We start from the raw sequence: 14,128 nt of genomic DNA, 5'->3' as shown, positions 1-14,128 counted from the left end.
TTGCTAAGAATAGTTTTTCGATCAAATACTTACTTATTGATTTATTTGCGAAAAACCATCTAAAAACAAAAGTTACAAGGAATTTAATTAGTTTATCCACTTAGGGCCTTATTTGGACCTATATTTTTTCACACTCGAGAAGGGGGTGGTACTCATCCCCAGAAAAAAAGCACACACTGGCACAATATCACTTTTTTCTTTGACATGTTAGCTATGCTTATGCCAAATTTCATGCCAATCCAAGCGATTTTGTAAAATCCAAAAAAAAACAGTGAGTAAATTGTCCAATGATATCTTTAAAAAAAGACTAGTGCATTTTACAAAAATTTAGGTCAATAAATACACACACCGGCAAAATTAGCCGAACACCTTAAAAATGGGACATGTTTGATGTCTCGAATTTCCTAAACCAGTGATCCGATTTAAATGATTCTTTTAGTATGTTATAGACTTATTATTTAAGAATATCGTTGTAATAATATTATTCCTAGACAGGTAAATATCATTTCATACAGGGTGTACCAATCATACTGTGTTTTTTTCTTAAAGTTTGGGTCACCCTGTGGAATATTTTAGCATATGGAAAATATTAAAATTAACGCTCAATTGTAGATTTAGGTGTTCTTAACATTTTCCTTTTTGATTCATTTACTTTTGTGGGATACTAAAAAAGTTATGTGCGTTAAGAACTATCCATGATTTTCATCAATAAATCCTCATAGTAGTAAGAAGGAGGTATGCTAAATTTGCAGTTACTCGAGCGTTATGGGAACCTATTGCATTGTGAAGAGTATGTAATAAAACCAGAAAAAGGTTTAGTTAGGTTTTCCATAAAGTGGGGGTTTTAATTGTGGGGATTATAGCGCTATTTATCCATAATTCGAAAAAATGTGTCGAATAAAAGTTGCTTATTTTTACGTAAAGAATTCAAATCTGCAATAAAAATTTGGGGCTCCTATTTAAGATTTTAAATTAAATCCCCCACCCCACCTCCACCGGAGCTCGTGTTTGGTGCCATTCGATAGATTTTTCAAAAATATTGAATACGTGTATTTTGCAGTTTTTCGATCTGATGTTCATTTCGCGAAATATCGCAGGGTTCGTATTTAAAATTTTTAATTTACCCCTCACTCCTTTCCGTGGGGATTCGTTTTTGGTATCATTCGATAGACTTTTGAAAAATATTGAACACGTATTTTTTAGTTTTTCGATCTGACGTTCATTTCGCGAAATATTCGCTTTTTTTGTGAAACTTTGTGACTCGCCCATTTTCTTAGGCCCCGCTCAAATCGTCAGATTTTTGAAATATACACTATTTTGCCTATTCTTAACTTACTTTATTTTAATCTGATGATTTCGAATTTTTCTAATGATAGATTTTCTTCGGACACACCTTAACGAACTCCCCTGTATCAAGAACCAATCTCTTCACAATCCAATAGGTCCCCATAACGCTCGAGTAACTGCAAATTTAGCATACTTTCCTCCCTACTATGAGGATTTATTGATGAAAAACATGGCTAGCTGTTAAAGCACATAACTTTTTTATTTTCTAACTTAAGCAAATGTATCAAAAAGGAAAATGTTAAGAAAGTTTAAGTCTATAATTGAGTTTTAATTTTAATATTTTATATATGCTAGAATATTCCACAAGTTGTTCCGAACTTAAAAAAAAAAACACAGTATGAGTGATACACCCGGTATAAAATGATATTTACCTGTCTAGCAACAATATTATTACAACGATATTCTTAAATAATAAGGCTATAACATACTAAAAGGATCACACAAATCGAACAACAGGTTTAGGAAATTTGAGACATCAAACATGTCCCATTTTTAAGGTGTTCGGCTAATAATTTTGCCGATGTGTGTAATATGAAAACAGCCGAATATGAACCAATGTTGAATGTTTTTACAAAGTATTGTTTATTTTTCGCTACTCGAAGTGAACTATTAAACTAGTTTAACAAAATACATGACCAGCTCGAAAAGCAGACCGATCGTTAAATGATACAATCCGACATTGTATTAACACAAAAGTTACTTGACCACCTCAACTAATTTAGAATTTTGTTTATAGTTTCTTCAGACATTCCTTAAGCTAACGCTGTCAAGATATTTTTGTTTTATGCTTATTTTTTGTTTAACAATAATAAATATGTTGAATTTTCACCCTTTTTTGCAAAACAATTCTTTGTTTAGACTTCTGATTGATATCAAAAAGTCAAAATTAGATAAAACTAAAAAACTCGACAGCGTTACCTCGAGAAACTCATAACCTAATAAAATTTTTTGAATTTTTGGTTTACCATGATCTAACGATGAGTTTTGATATCCACCGCAAAATTCATTATATTTTGAGGTGTCTTTTACAAATTTGCCGCCGTTGGCTTATTTTTCAGTAGTACCTACTCTTTGGATTTCTTCTTGAGTAATCTACGAATTATACTGAATATGCCTATTTAATTTAGAAATAAAATAAATCTACCATACTTAAAAAAATGGTGTTTGGAATATTGGTTTCAACCCCTTCGGCCCCCTTAAGGATATCTATGGCACGATTTTGATAGGCAACCCATGCTAGAAATATTTGTCTATGTATGAAATTTAATAAAAATGTTTCATCCTGCAAGCAGATGGGTACAGGTCGACCTATATTCGGATCCCGTACTACTAGCTCCACATAACATTTGTAGTTCTGCAGTAACTAATCAATAATTTGACACATTAAGTTTTTGTTTTGTCTTCACTACTCGATTTTAAATCATTTATTATAAAAAATATGCAGTATTTCTCTTGTTTTTATACAAAGAAGAAATTTCTAAATTTAAGACGAAATATTTTTAAATTGATTTATTATTACAGACATTTATTTTCCTTACATTTTCTGGCGCTTTTCCTCGCAATTTTTAATTATCCACATGCAGCAATGATTTTTGCACGAGAGTTTAATGAAAGGGTAACAAATAAATTGGAAGTTCTGTCTGACAAAATACATGGAATATTTTCGTAGTCTTACGTTTCAAATTTTTAACCTGTTCCACAATTAAAACTTCCCCTGTTCCAGTGTTCCCGTAGATCAAAGTTTGTCCCACTAGACACCGTTAAGCTATTAACAAATTTTCAGCTTGCTATTAATCAACTTTTTTTGGTACTATACCAGGTCTATAAGATTTGACTAATTTTGAGTAAGGTTTGCCCAACTTCCAGACAATTTTTTAACCGCATATGACATCAAAACCAGAATTAAAAATTCGGTTTCGACTTCTTAATACACGTAAATTGATCAAGTATATTTTTCTGTGACTATGTGTGTCACTTCCGGGTACACCATTTTAACCGGAAGTGGTATAAAAACTAAAAAAAGTGTTTCTTTTTCTCATTTTTCTAATGCGCGGTAAATTTCTAATCGCTAGTACCATCTATGGGTTATAATCTTTCATTCGACCTCATCATGTCATTATATCTGACAGACGGACGGAGACAGGCATAAAACCGGAAGTATATATTTGTTCTCGTCTTTCTAAGGCGCGTCGAATAATAGATAGTTTGTACTATTTATGCGAATTTAGAACAATACTTCGGGTTGCAACTCTTTATCCTGAAGTCGGAGGCCAAATTTCTCACCTTTAGTACCATCTTTGGGTTATAAGCTTTCATTCGACGTCTAATTTGTCATGTTTTACCCCGGCATCCGACAGATGAACTTCTTTGCCACTAACAGACAGGTGGGGTGTGACAAACCCCAGCAATAAAAGAGTTAAAGAATCTCAAAAAATATCTCTACGTTTAGATTAGTTAACAGAAACAGTAAAGATGCAGTAGAAATAAACAAACCAAGACACGCTAAATGATACTAGGAGCACCCCCGAATAATAATTTACAATGTGTAAACTTTGGAAATCATGACTTGGAATTTACAATGTATATACATTGTAAATAATTATGATTCGGGAGTGCTCCTAGTTGCATTTAACGCAAATTTCTACCCTGTTTCTTGTTGAAAATAAAGCAAAAACTTTACCAATTATGGTTTCATTTCGAAAACAACATACGTTCACAAACTTTAAAACATAATATCAAAAAAATACGCAACATTTAGACTTTTTTGGTCTTTCAGATAGATGCATTTATAACCCATAATACTTATATAAAATATAGTATTACTATCAGAATCTTTAACTGCTAATGGAAATATTTTTACGTTTCCTGAAAAATTTACACATTGTAACATATAGTGCGTCCATAAAGTAAAGCATAAATTCATTATTTCGTAAACCCTGTATAAATAATTATATTAACGTTTATATTATTGAATAGAGAATTACATACCCTTTCAAATGAGATATTACATGACCCCTAATCTTATTTAAAAAAATCAACGATTACGTCATCACGCCCAGATGGATGACGTCACTAGTATGATATGTATGCCAAAAAATTGTAATTTAAAAATAAAAATCGACCTGTTTCGGTATTTTTCCTTAAAGTCTCCGGTTTATGAAATAATGAATTTATGCGTTACTTTATGGACGCACTGTATATTGTTTCGCAATGACCCATTCAATTATTATAAATGCAATTAACCATTCACTATGTCATGAAAATGGCAATATAAAATTAATTTTTCAAATGTCAAACTTTAAAATTTGTTTTTGTTAAAAAAAAATAATTTAAATAGCTATTATGAAATTCGTTACAAACAAAATCTGATATATTTCAACTAAATGAAATAAAATGCCAAGTGAATTATTAAACTCGTTCAGGTACCCGTTCAGACCCAAGAGCCTACAATGGTTTTTTTACCTGAGTGCGAGTGGAATACTTGTAACGTGAAACGATCGTTATTATGTATCTAACTAGGTACTGACTTTTCCGTAAAAATATATATCTTGGCAACGTCCTGTTGTTACCAAAATGATGTTTAAGCAATGTTTTTGACCTAAGGGAGTCAAATTGTCTGTATAGTGTAAGGAATAAAATATATAAATAAATCGGATTACTCAAAATCCGACAACGGTGCCAAGCCTAAAGCAGTGTATTAAGCGAACATTCACGGTTTATATCTAGAAAATGATAGCATTTCTTGGTGATGCCAAATGACTGCAACGTGAAAAGGTGTCAATATGATAGCGGGATGTATATATATATATATATATATATATACATAAATACCTAATATATTATATATATATAAACCTAGTAACTCGTGCCACTATTTCGGTTTGCGCTAATCATTTCGATAAAATTTTGTGAAATTTGGTACAACCTAGAAGATAGGATATTTTTTAACTAAACGAATTGACTACAATTGACATTTTTTTAATTGCATATTCAAGATTTCGTGCAGGACTCCTCCTCTAGGGTTGGGCATATAATGTTAACCTGGCAATATCTACCTCATATTATTGAAGAGCTTCATCTATCTTTCGTTTTCGCTTTTTAAACTGCATTTGGCCACCGATAGAAGTGTATGAAGAAATGAATAAGAGGCGGAACTCTACATCCGACGCCCTGAATGGCACCAAGGATTATGAGAAGGAAGAAGAAGAAGTTGCATCTTGTAGACATGCTCTATATGTTCGTGGTTATATCACATAGCCTCTTTTTAATTTGTTCTAAATTGTATCTCTTCTACATCTATGTTCTGAAGCACATCCAAGGTATCTCCTCGAAGAGCAATAGTCAGATTTACAACTTTTTCTTTTCCAGGCCCTCCATTAATTCTTGCAGCCAATACGAACTATTTCATGGCGAGTATCCGTCAAAAGTTGAAAACTTAACTCAAGCAGGATCTCCACTTCCTTCAAAGATCTGCCGGGACTCCAAGTGCCTCATCGTCTTTTGTCTCATAATTTATCGAATGCGTCTGACTGATGTTGCCAATTCCTCCATCTTCTTTTCAATCTTTAATTTCAGTCAAAATATTAAATTCATAAAATACAAAACATCGGCAGTGTTTACAACTTGGTTATAAACGGCAATCTAAATAAGTAGAGCTAGCAGCAACTTTGCTTTCCAGAAATGCGATATCGAAACCTTATATAATTGACGGATTCGACCGTTACTTTATGGAAGTTCATTTTATATAACAATAAAACACTGAAAACGTTTGTTTTCTATACTTCCACAAAATTTATTACAACTATGTGACTACAGCTGTTTCGGCAGAGTGCCTTTCTCAAGTGATTTAGATTACTATGGGTCTGTCTTTTTAAAGTCTTTAACTGAAGAGGTTGAGGAGTGGGGAGCTGTTTGTCTCGAGTTGGTCATTCAGAATTATATCTGTATTTTTCAATTTATTTACCAACTCGAGACAAACAGCTCCCCACTCCTCAACCTCTTCAGTTAAAGACTTTAAAAAGACAAACCCATAGTAATCTAAATCACTTGAGAAAGGCACTTTGTCGAAACAGCTGTAGTCACATAGTTGTAAAAAATTTTGTGGAGGTATAGAAAACAAACGTTTTCAGTGTTTTATTGTTATACGAAACTTTGGAGATATAACTTTATTTTCTAACGACGCGATGTAATCGATGAAGTCGCAGCAGAATTCCTGTCTTCAAAAATGAAAGTCTCTGAATCAAAACCTTCTTCTTTAAAGGTGTGCTTTAGTCATTGTATTAGTTCAAACTTTTTCCCAGCAGAATTAAGTTCGCCTTCTTTCCGTTTCCTTCGTAAACCGATTACCGTTAACTCGTAGATTCCCATAGCCATTTTGCACAGAATTTATTAAATATCCTACTTCCGGACGCAAATTCTCTGATTTTATTTTTAAATTTTTTAGTCTTTAATTTTTACAGTTCTTTTAATATTATTTTAATTAATATAAACTAACCCTTAAAAAACTTAGAAATTTTGTATTTTTCACTGATCCGAAAATATAAATAAAAATCGTTCTTTTTTTACATACCTTGGCCTATCTATTCGAATAATTCTAGTGTTCCGTCGAATACTCTAGACGTCTAGTTTCTATAGATGGCGGCGCGGAGTATTGGTTTGAATTTTCGAACACCTCTACAGTGTTCGATAATGGTTGGTACTCTGAAGCTAGTGAAATAATGTGATGATTTTTTAAACATATTTTTTATTAGGTTGTTTGTTGTTCGTTGTTCATAAGATTTTATTGAACTGTATCGATGTATGCTGTTTTTGAAGTTATACTTCTTTAGGCGCGATTTCATTGAGGGTGAAATTTTATTGATCTGCGCGCATGCGTACACCGACAGTATGGTATTAGTCGTTATACGGGCTCTGATTGGGTGTTGAAATGATCTGCCAATAATTGTTCAATATGGAGGTTATCGGTAAACAAAAGTATTGTATATATATTAGTTTTTATTGTTGTGAGGACATAAATAAAATCAAATTTATAATTAGAGTGACTTTTTAAATAGTTTTGAAAAGCCACAGGTACGTAATTCTAAATGTTTCAGTTGTATTCCAATAAAAAATTATCTTCATACCTATATATTTGTATTAGTAGGCAATGCTTTAATTTACATAATCTGATTACGAACAAACTTTCTACAAATCTTTATCTAATATATCGTTTTCTTACTCTATGTTTTGTTGTATTTTAATTCGACAAAGATCAAACTAATAATTTCATTAAATTCATATAAATAAACAAAATGTCAAAAAGTTTATGGCGTAAACGTTTAGTTTGTGTATATTCCCACATGACGTATAAGCAAAGGTGGTGCAGTTTTAAATCGCTTCAACTTTCGTACGGCGGGATATACGTGAAGTGGGTTCAATCCCCAAGCAAGTTGTTATTTTTTAAATTTTTTTATAGGTTTTATAATTGTAAGTATATTATTATATAATTTTTTCAGAAAATCCGTATTTAATTAAAATTTTTGGCAACAATTATTGTTCAGAAATCATTTGTGGCATTTTTCAATGTGTTTGTGTGTGTTTTATTCTTTTATTTTTTTAATTTTTAGTATTGTTTTAATAAAAATTTTTGGAAAGTAGTAGAGAAACTGTTTAAAGTATATTGATTTCGTTGAAATCATATAATAGAAGTATAACTTCTTACGTGCGTATAAAGTACACATTCTTTTTTTTTAATTTTTCCTGCTATATAAATATGCGATATTGCTAAATTTTAAAACGGTGGGTGTTCAAAAATGTTTTAACATTAATTATTTTCCATAGGCTGTTACCTTAGGTGTTGTGTTAGATTCTGCAGTGGTTAAATTTATGGGTAATTCTCATACTAACTGTTGGTTGAAATATGTTTGTTGGTGTTATTCAATACTGCTGAAGGTAAGTATTTGCGAATAAAGATTATTTGGTATTAAACAACCATTTCAAATTATAAAATTATAATGTAATATACCTAATTCGTATCCGACACCAATAGTTCCATGTATGAGTATCCGTGTTGCGTGTCCCTCTCTCTTCTATTACAAAATACTTATATCGTTCACCACTTATATATTACTTGTAACTTTGGGACATCTGTCAGAAATTCCGTAACTGCCACACATTTAATTGCCAGTAAATATTATGGAAGGGAAGCCCAAGCGGGGATATTGCGCGTTACTCCAACGCTTCAGAAATTAGAAACCGATCGACCCTGTAAATGTACCCCTACCATATATGGACTCTTAATATAGGGGCGTGCTCTGGAGTTCTGCGCAAAAAAATATTCTTAGAAAAACTCAAAAACGTCAGAATAAGACAAGGTAAGTTAAGTAAAGTTTGTTTAGCAGTAAATGGTTGACTTCAAATAGTGCCGACTATAAACATCCTGGCTTAACCAATAATAGTATAAAAGGCCCGGTTTCAGGTAAAATTTAAATATGTTTTAATGTTTGTTTTTCTATAATCTTAGCAATTAAAATAGATTTAAATTATTTTAAAACTCATTTGAAAACACTAATATCGGGTATATAAGGCATTGCGTTTTTTTTTGTTTTTGTCGGAGTAATTATTGTAAATTTTATGGATCCTTTGCTTTATTATAGGAGTACCGTCAAGTCAATGTTAATTATTGTCAACAGATCAAGTCTGTCTACCTCGTTTACTTATCGTTCCGGACCGGTCTTAACAATGGGCCAAGTCAAATAAATTTAATAATATTTACGACCGTACTAATTAAAGTCAACCATTTACTGCTAAACAAACTTTACCTACATGAAGAACAGTGTATATTTCAATAATGTGACGATATGAACAGGGCGTAAGGAAATAGGAGAGTCGCAAAGTTTAACAAGAAAGCGAATATTTCGCGAAATGAGCATCAGATCCAAAAACTGAACAATAGCTGTTCAATATTTTTGAAAAATCTATCGAATGACACAAAATATGAGTCACTACGAAGGAAAGTGGGGGTTAATTTTAAATAGGAACCCCGCGATATTTCGCGAAATGAACATCAGATCGCAAAACTGAAAAATACGTTTAAATATTTTTCAAAGATCTATCGAATGACCAAACACGACCCCCTCCTTTCGAAGATGAGGGTAAACTTACGGGTTACTTTAAAATCTTAAATAATAGCGGCCCCCATTTTCTATTACAAATTTGAATTCCTTACGTAAAAATAAGAAACTCTTATTCGAATCTTTTATTTTAGTCATTTTTCGAATAATAGATCGACGGCGTTATAATTTGAAAAACCGATTTTTGGAAATGGCAAATTGAATAAAAAATGGAATATTCCCACTAAAATTTAAAACTTAACTTTTTTTGGTTTAAGGATTAAGGACCTAATCTTCACAACCCCATAGGTCCGCAAGAATCTTTAGTAACGGCAAATTTAGTATCCAAGCTTCTCGTCTATGAATAATAATATTAAACTAAACAATAGATAAAGAATGAAGTAGATGGTCATGCACTATTATTAGGGCTCAACTATCCCCTTGATTATAGTTGGTACAGGTATTTAATAAATTATTTTAATCTTTGCTTTTTAGTTTTTAAAACATAATAGCCAATCAAAAAATATCATCATTGGCATTTTTGTCCACATTACACAATAACGTTTAGTGTAATTCTGGCTAACAGAATTGAATGTCTCTCTCCAATATTTTACCGAAATGAATAGATGTGCTACAATTTAGCACGGTGCATCGCGTCGATTGCAAATTCTATGCGTTGTTCATATTTTTGTTCGTGCTTAAATGGCTGTATTTGCATGTTTAAATAGATAAGTTGTAACGAAAAGCATTTTGAATTTTCTACACTGACAAAAATATAGCATTTAGGAGATACTATGTTGTACTACATACTATAAAGAGTGTTTTCACGGATGTTTAAAGCTTGAAATAGTTCTTTGCCTAACTAGTGCCGAAAGTGATACTTTCACGCACGAGACTGCCGTTGAACCGAACGACGCGGCAGCGGAGTTCGGGCAAGCAGTCGAGTGCGGGGAAGGCACTTTCCGCATGAGTTAGGAATAATATTATTTCTAGGGCCGTACGTTTGGAAAAAAGCCAAAACAAATAGAGTTATATCAATTTTTATGTAGGAGTGAAAAACACAAATTAATTCTTTGTCAAAACCAAACTTTCAATATAATTGCTTACTATAACGACGATATTGGTTTCCATGACGACGATTCAAAACCATTGTTATTTTCTACAGATTTGACTTATTAATATGATGTCAAAATAATTCTATTTCAACGAATTGTCGCGTTAATTTCATCAAAACATGAACCAAATAAGATAAATTTATTGCACGTATTATAATATATTATAATGCCATATTACAAGGTATTCTACTTTCCCGCACGCCGTGCGGAAAAGTGCAACTTTCGGAAACGAAATGCGTGCGGTAAAGTGGCAGATTTATCACGGCCGTAGAAAATAGTTATTTTCCTAACAAGTGCAGTAAGTCATTCTTTTCCGCACGCGACTGCAGTTTGCCGAACGACGTGAAGCGGGAGTTCGACAAGCAGTCAGGTGCGGAAAAGAGACTTTCTGCAAGAGTTAGGAAAAATATTTTTTTTAAGAGTCTTTAAAAAATTACAAAATCTTAATCAATTAATTTAATTAATATGAAAATACATACACAAATTAATTCTTTGACAGGGTTGTCAAAACCAAACTTTCCATGACGATGATTCAAAACGACTGTTATTGTCTACCGATTTGACTTTCGAATATTATGTCAAAATAATTTTATTTCATCGAATTGTCGCGTTAATTTCATTAAAACAGGAACACAATAAGATGTATTTGAAATAAATTAGTAAATAATATCTAAATATTAGTTTATTGCATGTATTATAATTACTTTAAAACCATATTAACATATCTAAATTAACACGCGTGCGGAAAAGTAAAAACCGCGTGCGGAAAAGTAACACGCGTGCGGAAAAGTAACACGCGTGCGGAAAAGTGAAACTTTCTAAACTAAAATGCATGCGCGAAAGTAGACATTTTTGCACGCTCGTAGAAAAAGTTAATATCAATATATCATATTCTTGTCGGTCTTGTGGCATTCCAACATGCTGTCAAAATTAAATCAAATCTGACAGCCGGGAGGCAAACTTAAATGTTATTCTATAGAATAGAATAGAATAGAATAGAATCGAATAGAATAGAATAGAATAGAATAGAATAGAATAGAATAGAATAGAATAGAATAGAATAGAATAGAATAGAATAGAATAGAATAGAATAGAATAGAATAGAATAGAATAGAATAGAATAGAATAGAATAGAATAGAATAGAATAGAATAGAATAGAATAGAATAGAATAGAATAGAATAGAAATATGCTTTATTGCCATGAAAAATTTTACAATTTTATCGACAAAGCTTATAAATAGTCAAAAAAAAAAAAACAAAACAGTAACAATCCAATTTACTAAAATTACATAAATCGTCAATATATTTAAATAATAATAATAATAATGAAGTTAAAACAGAAATAATCAATTGCAAAAATTTAAATAAATTGCAAATGCATAGTGTACCTAATAATTAATAAAAAATGTTTAAAAGTTAAAAAGTTAAGCTGCTGCATATGACACCCAAATAAATATAGATAAAAAATAATAAAAATACTACTTGTGCAAAGGGTACTGTAATTTCTTAGTTATTGACTAAAAAAATCTTCTACTGAATAATATGGTCTTTCAGACAGGTAGGCTTTTGTCAGTTTACGGAATTTGTAAAAAGATGGTGCAGGTGGTGGATATTCTATCAGTTCTTAATGTGTTTTAGATCATTTTAGTTCCGTTTCGTTGCACTTTTTGCGTTTTGCGTTGTGTACAAGAATTTAACAATCTCACTACAAAAATAATTAATCTAAAAAGTTAATATGCCTCATTTCTGTTGTGTTTTGAAGTGTGGAATGCGAAGTATTTATGACAAAGTTCAGTTTTTTGGTTACCATTCTGGCTACATTTTAAGCATAAAATTACTTAAAAAGTTATGATCTGAAAGACAAAAATATAAAAACAACTAAATAAGTTATTATTTGAGAGACAAAAACAATGGTTAAATGTTATAAAACATCCTATAAAAATACAAAATAACTAACTATGTCCATGTTACTTACGCTTGGAAAACGTCTAAACTGTAAGTTAACTCAGGCCCCTTAAGGGAAAGTGGACCTACATTATTTATTTTGACAATCTTTTGTTTTTACCTATCACTGTGCGTCTAGGTACCTACTAGCAACATTAGTATTGTCTACCAACAACTTTACATGCACTCATATTTATTTATTTACTGCTTAAAACTAAACACACTCAGTCAAGTACTTCTACAACTAAAAACTACACAAAATCTGCAACAAACTGACAACCAAAACGTAAAAGAGCTTCAAAATGCAAACTGTATCAAAGTTACTCTTTTGTGACGCGTTTTACTTTACTACAAATTTACAAATATTATGGAAAAATCTTGCAAAATAGAACTGGAATTTTATTTTCCATCAAAATAAAAATACATTTTCGCGCCACGGAATATTCATATCAGCTCTTTTGTAGCTGGAATATTGTATACGCCACTCATTTTTACGGCGTTTAGCTGTTTTTTATTCTTGTATCAGGAATTTTTGAAAGTTTTTTTTTATAAATTAAATGTACGAAGTTGAATGTACTGTTTCTCGATTAAACGGTAAGCGTTATAAATGGTCACCTTTGTCGCATTATCTCCCAAATGATCTAGTGGTTATGACACTAACCTTTTGATATGGTAATCCGAGTTCACATACCAGCCATCCTAATATTTTTTTTAATATAATTCTTTGTCACAGCGCGGAATGAAGTAAACACTTTAGTTGTATGTATCCATCGAATGTACACTAGATTTTTTTCTATTCGAAATAGATTGAAAAAAAATATTGGGATGGTCGGCAAATAAACTCGGATTACTAAACCAATTTTAGCGCCATAACAACTACAACTACACAAACCATTTTGGCGATAACTGTTAAAAGGATTATAGTTTGGGGCTCGATAATTTCTAAACGGCTTAACCCATTTTGATCACTAAACATGAGTTTGAAACGAATTGACTAGTAGTATCTGATGTATCCAAGGTCAAGTATGATAACTGAAGGTATTACAGGAATTATTGAGCTTGAAAACCCATTTTTTCCCATAGGAAATAGATTTGATCATAATTATAAAGCCTATAACTTAAAAATTCGAATTTACCCAGATATGAAGTATACACCGTTAGAAGCATCTAGAATCGTCCTACAAACTCTCAGTCATTGACAAAATTTGTAGGTTGAAATTTTGAGTAATTGTCAAAAAACCAAAATTTTCAAAGTTTAGTTTTTCAGTTTTTCAGATATACTGAGCTGTGTGTATGTCTGATCCTGACCGCTTAGGCAGCATTCGAAAACTTAACTCAACGGTATTGATTTGGTGTATTTGCGGTTTTTCTGTCTCTTCTGGAACTTAAGATATATACCCCCAAAAAATATGCCGTTTTGTACTTAACCAGTACTATAGCTGGCTTAAGGGTGGTCAAAAGTCACAAACTAAACCGGTTCTGAATCGGCCCTGATACCACCTTGAAACATAGAAAAAAATCAGATCGGTTAAACTTTTCCATACACATACATACATACATACAGTTGAGTCCCTGAATCTTTACCCGTGCATCATCATTTAAAGCATAAGAAATAAGTCGATGATAAGTCG

Source organism: Diabrotica virgifera, chromosome 2 (assembly GCF_917563875.1).
Source record: "Diabrotica virgifera virgifera chromosome 2, PGI_DIABVI_V3a".
NCBI lineage: Eukaryota > Metazoa > Arthropoda > Insecta > Coleoptera > Chrysomelidae > Diabrotica > Diabrotica virgifera.
Note: the sequence above shows the minus strand (reverse complement) of the source record.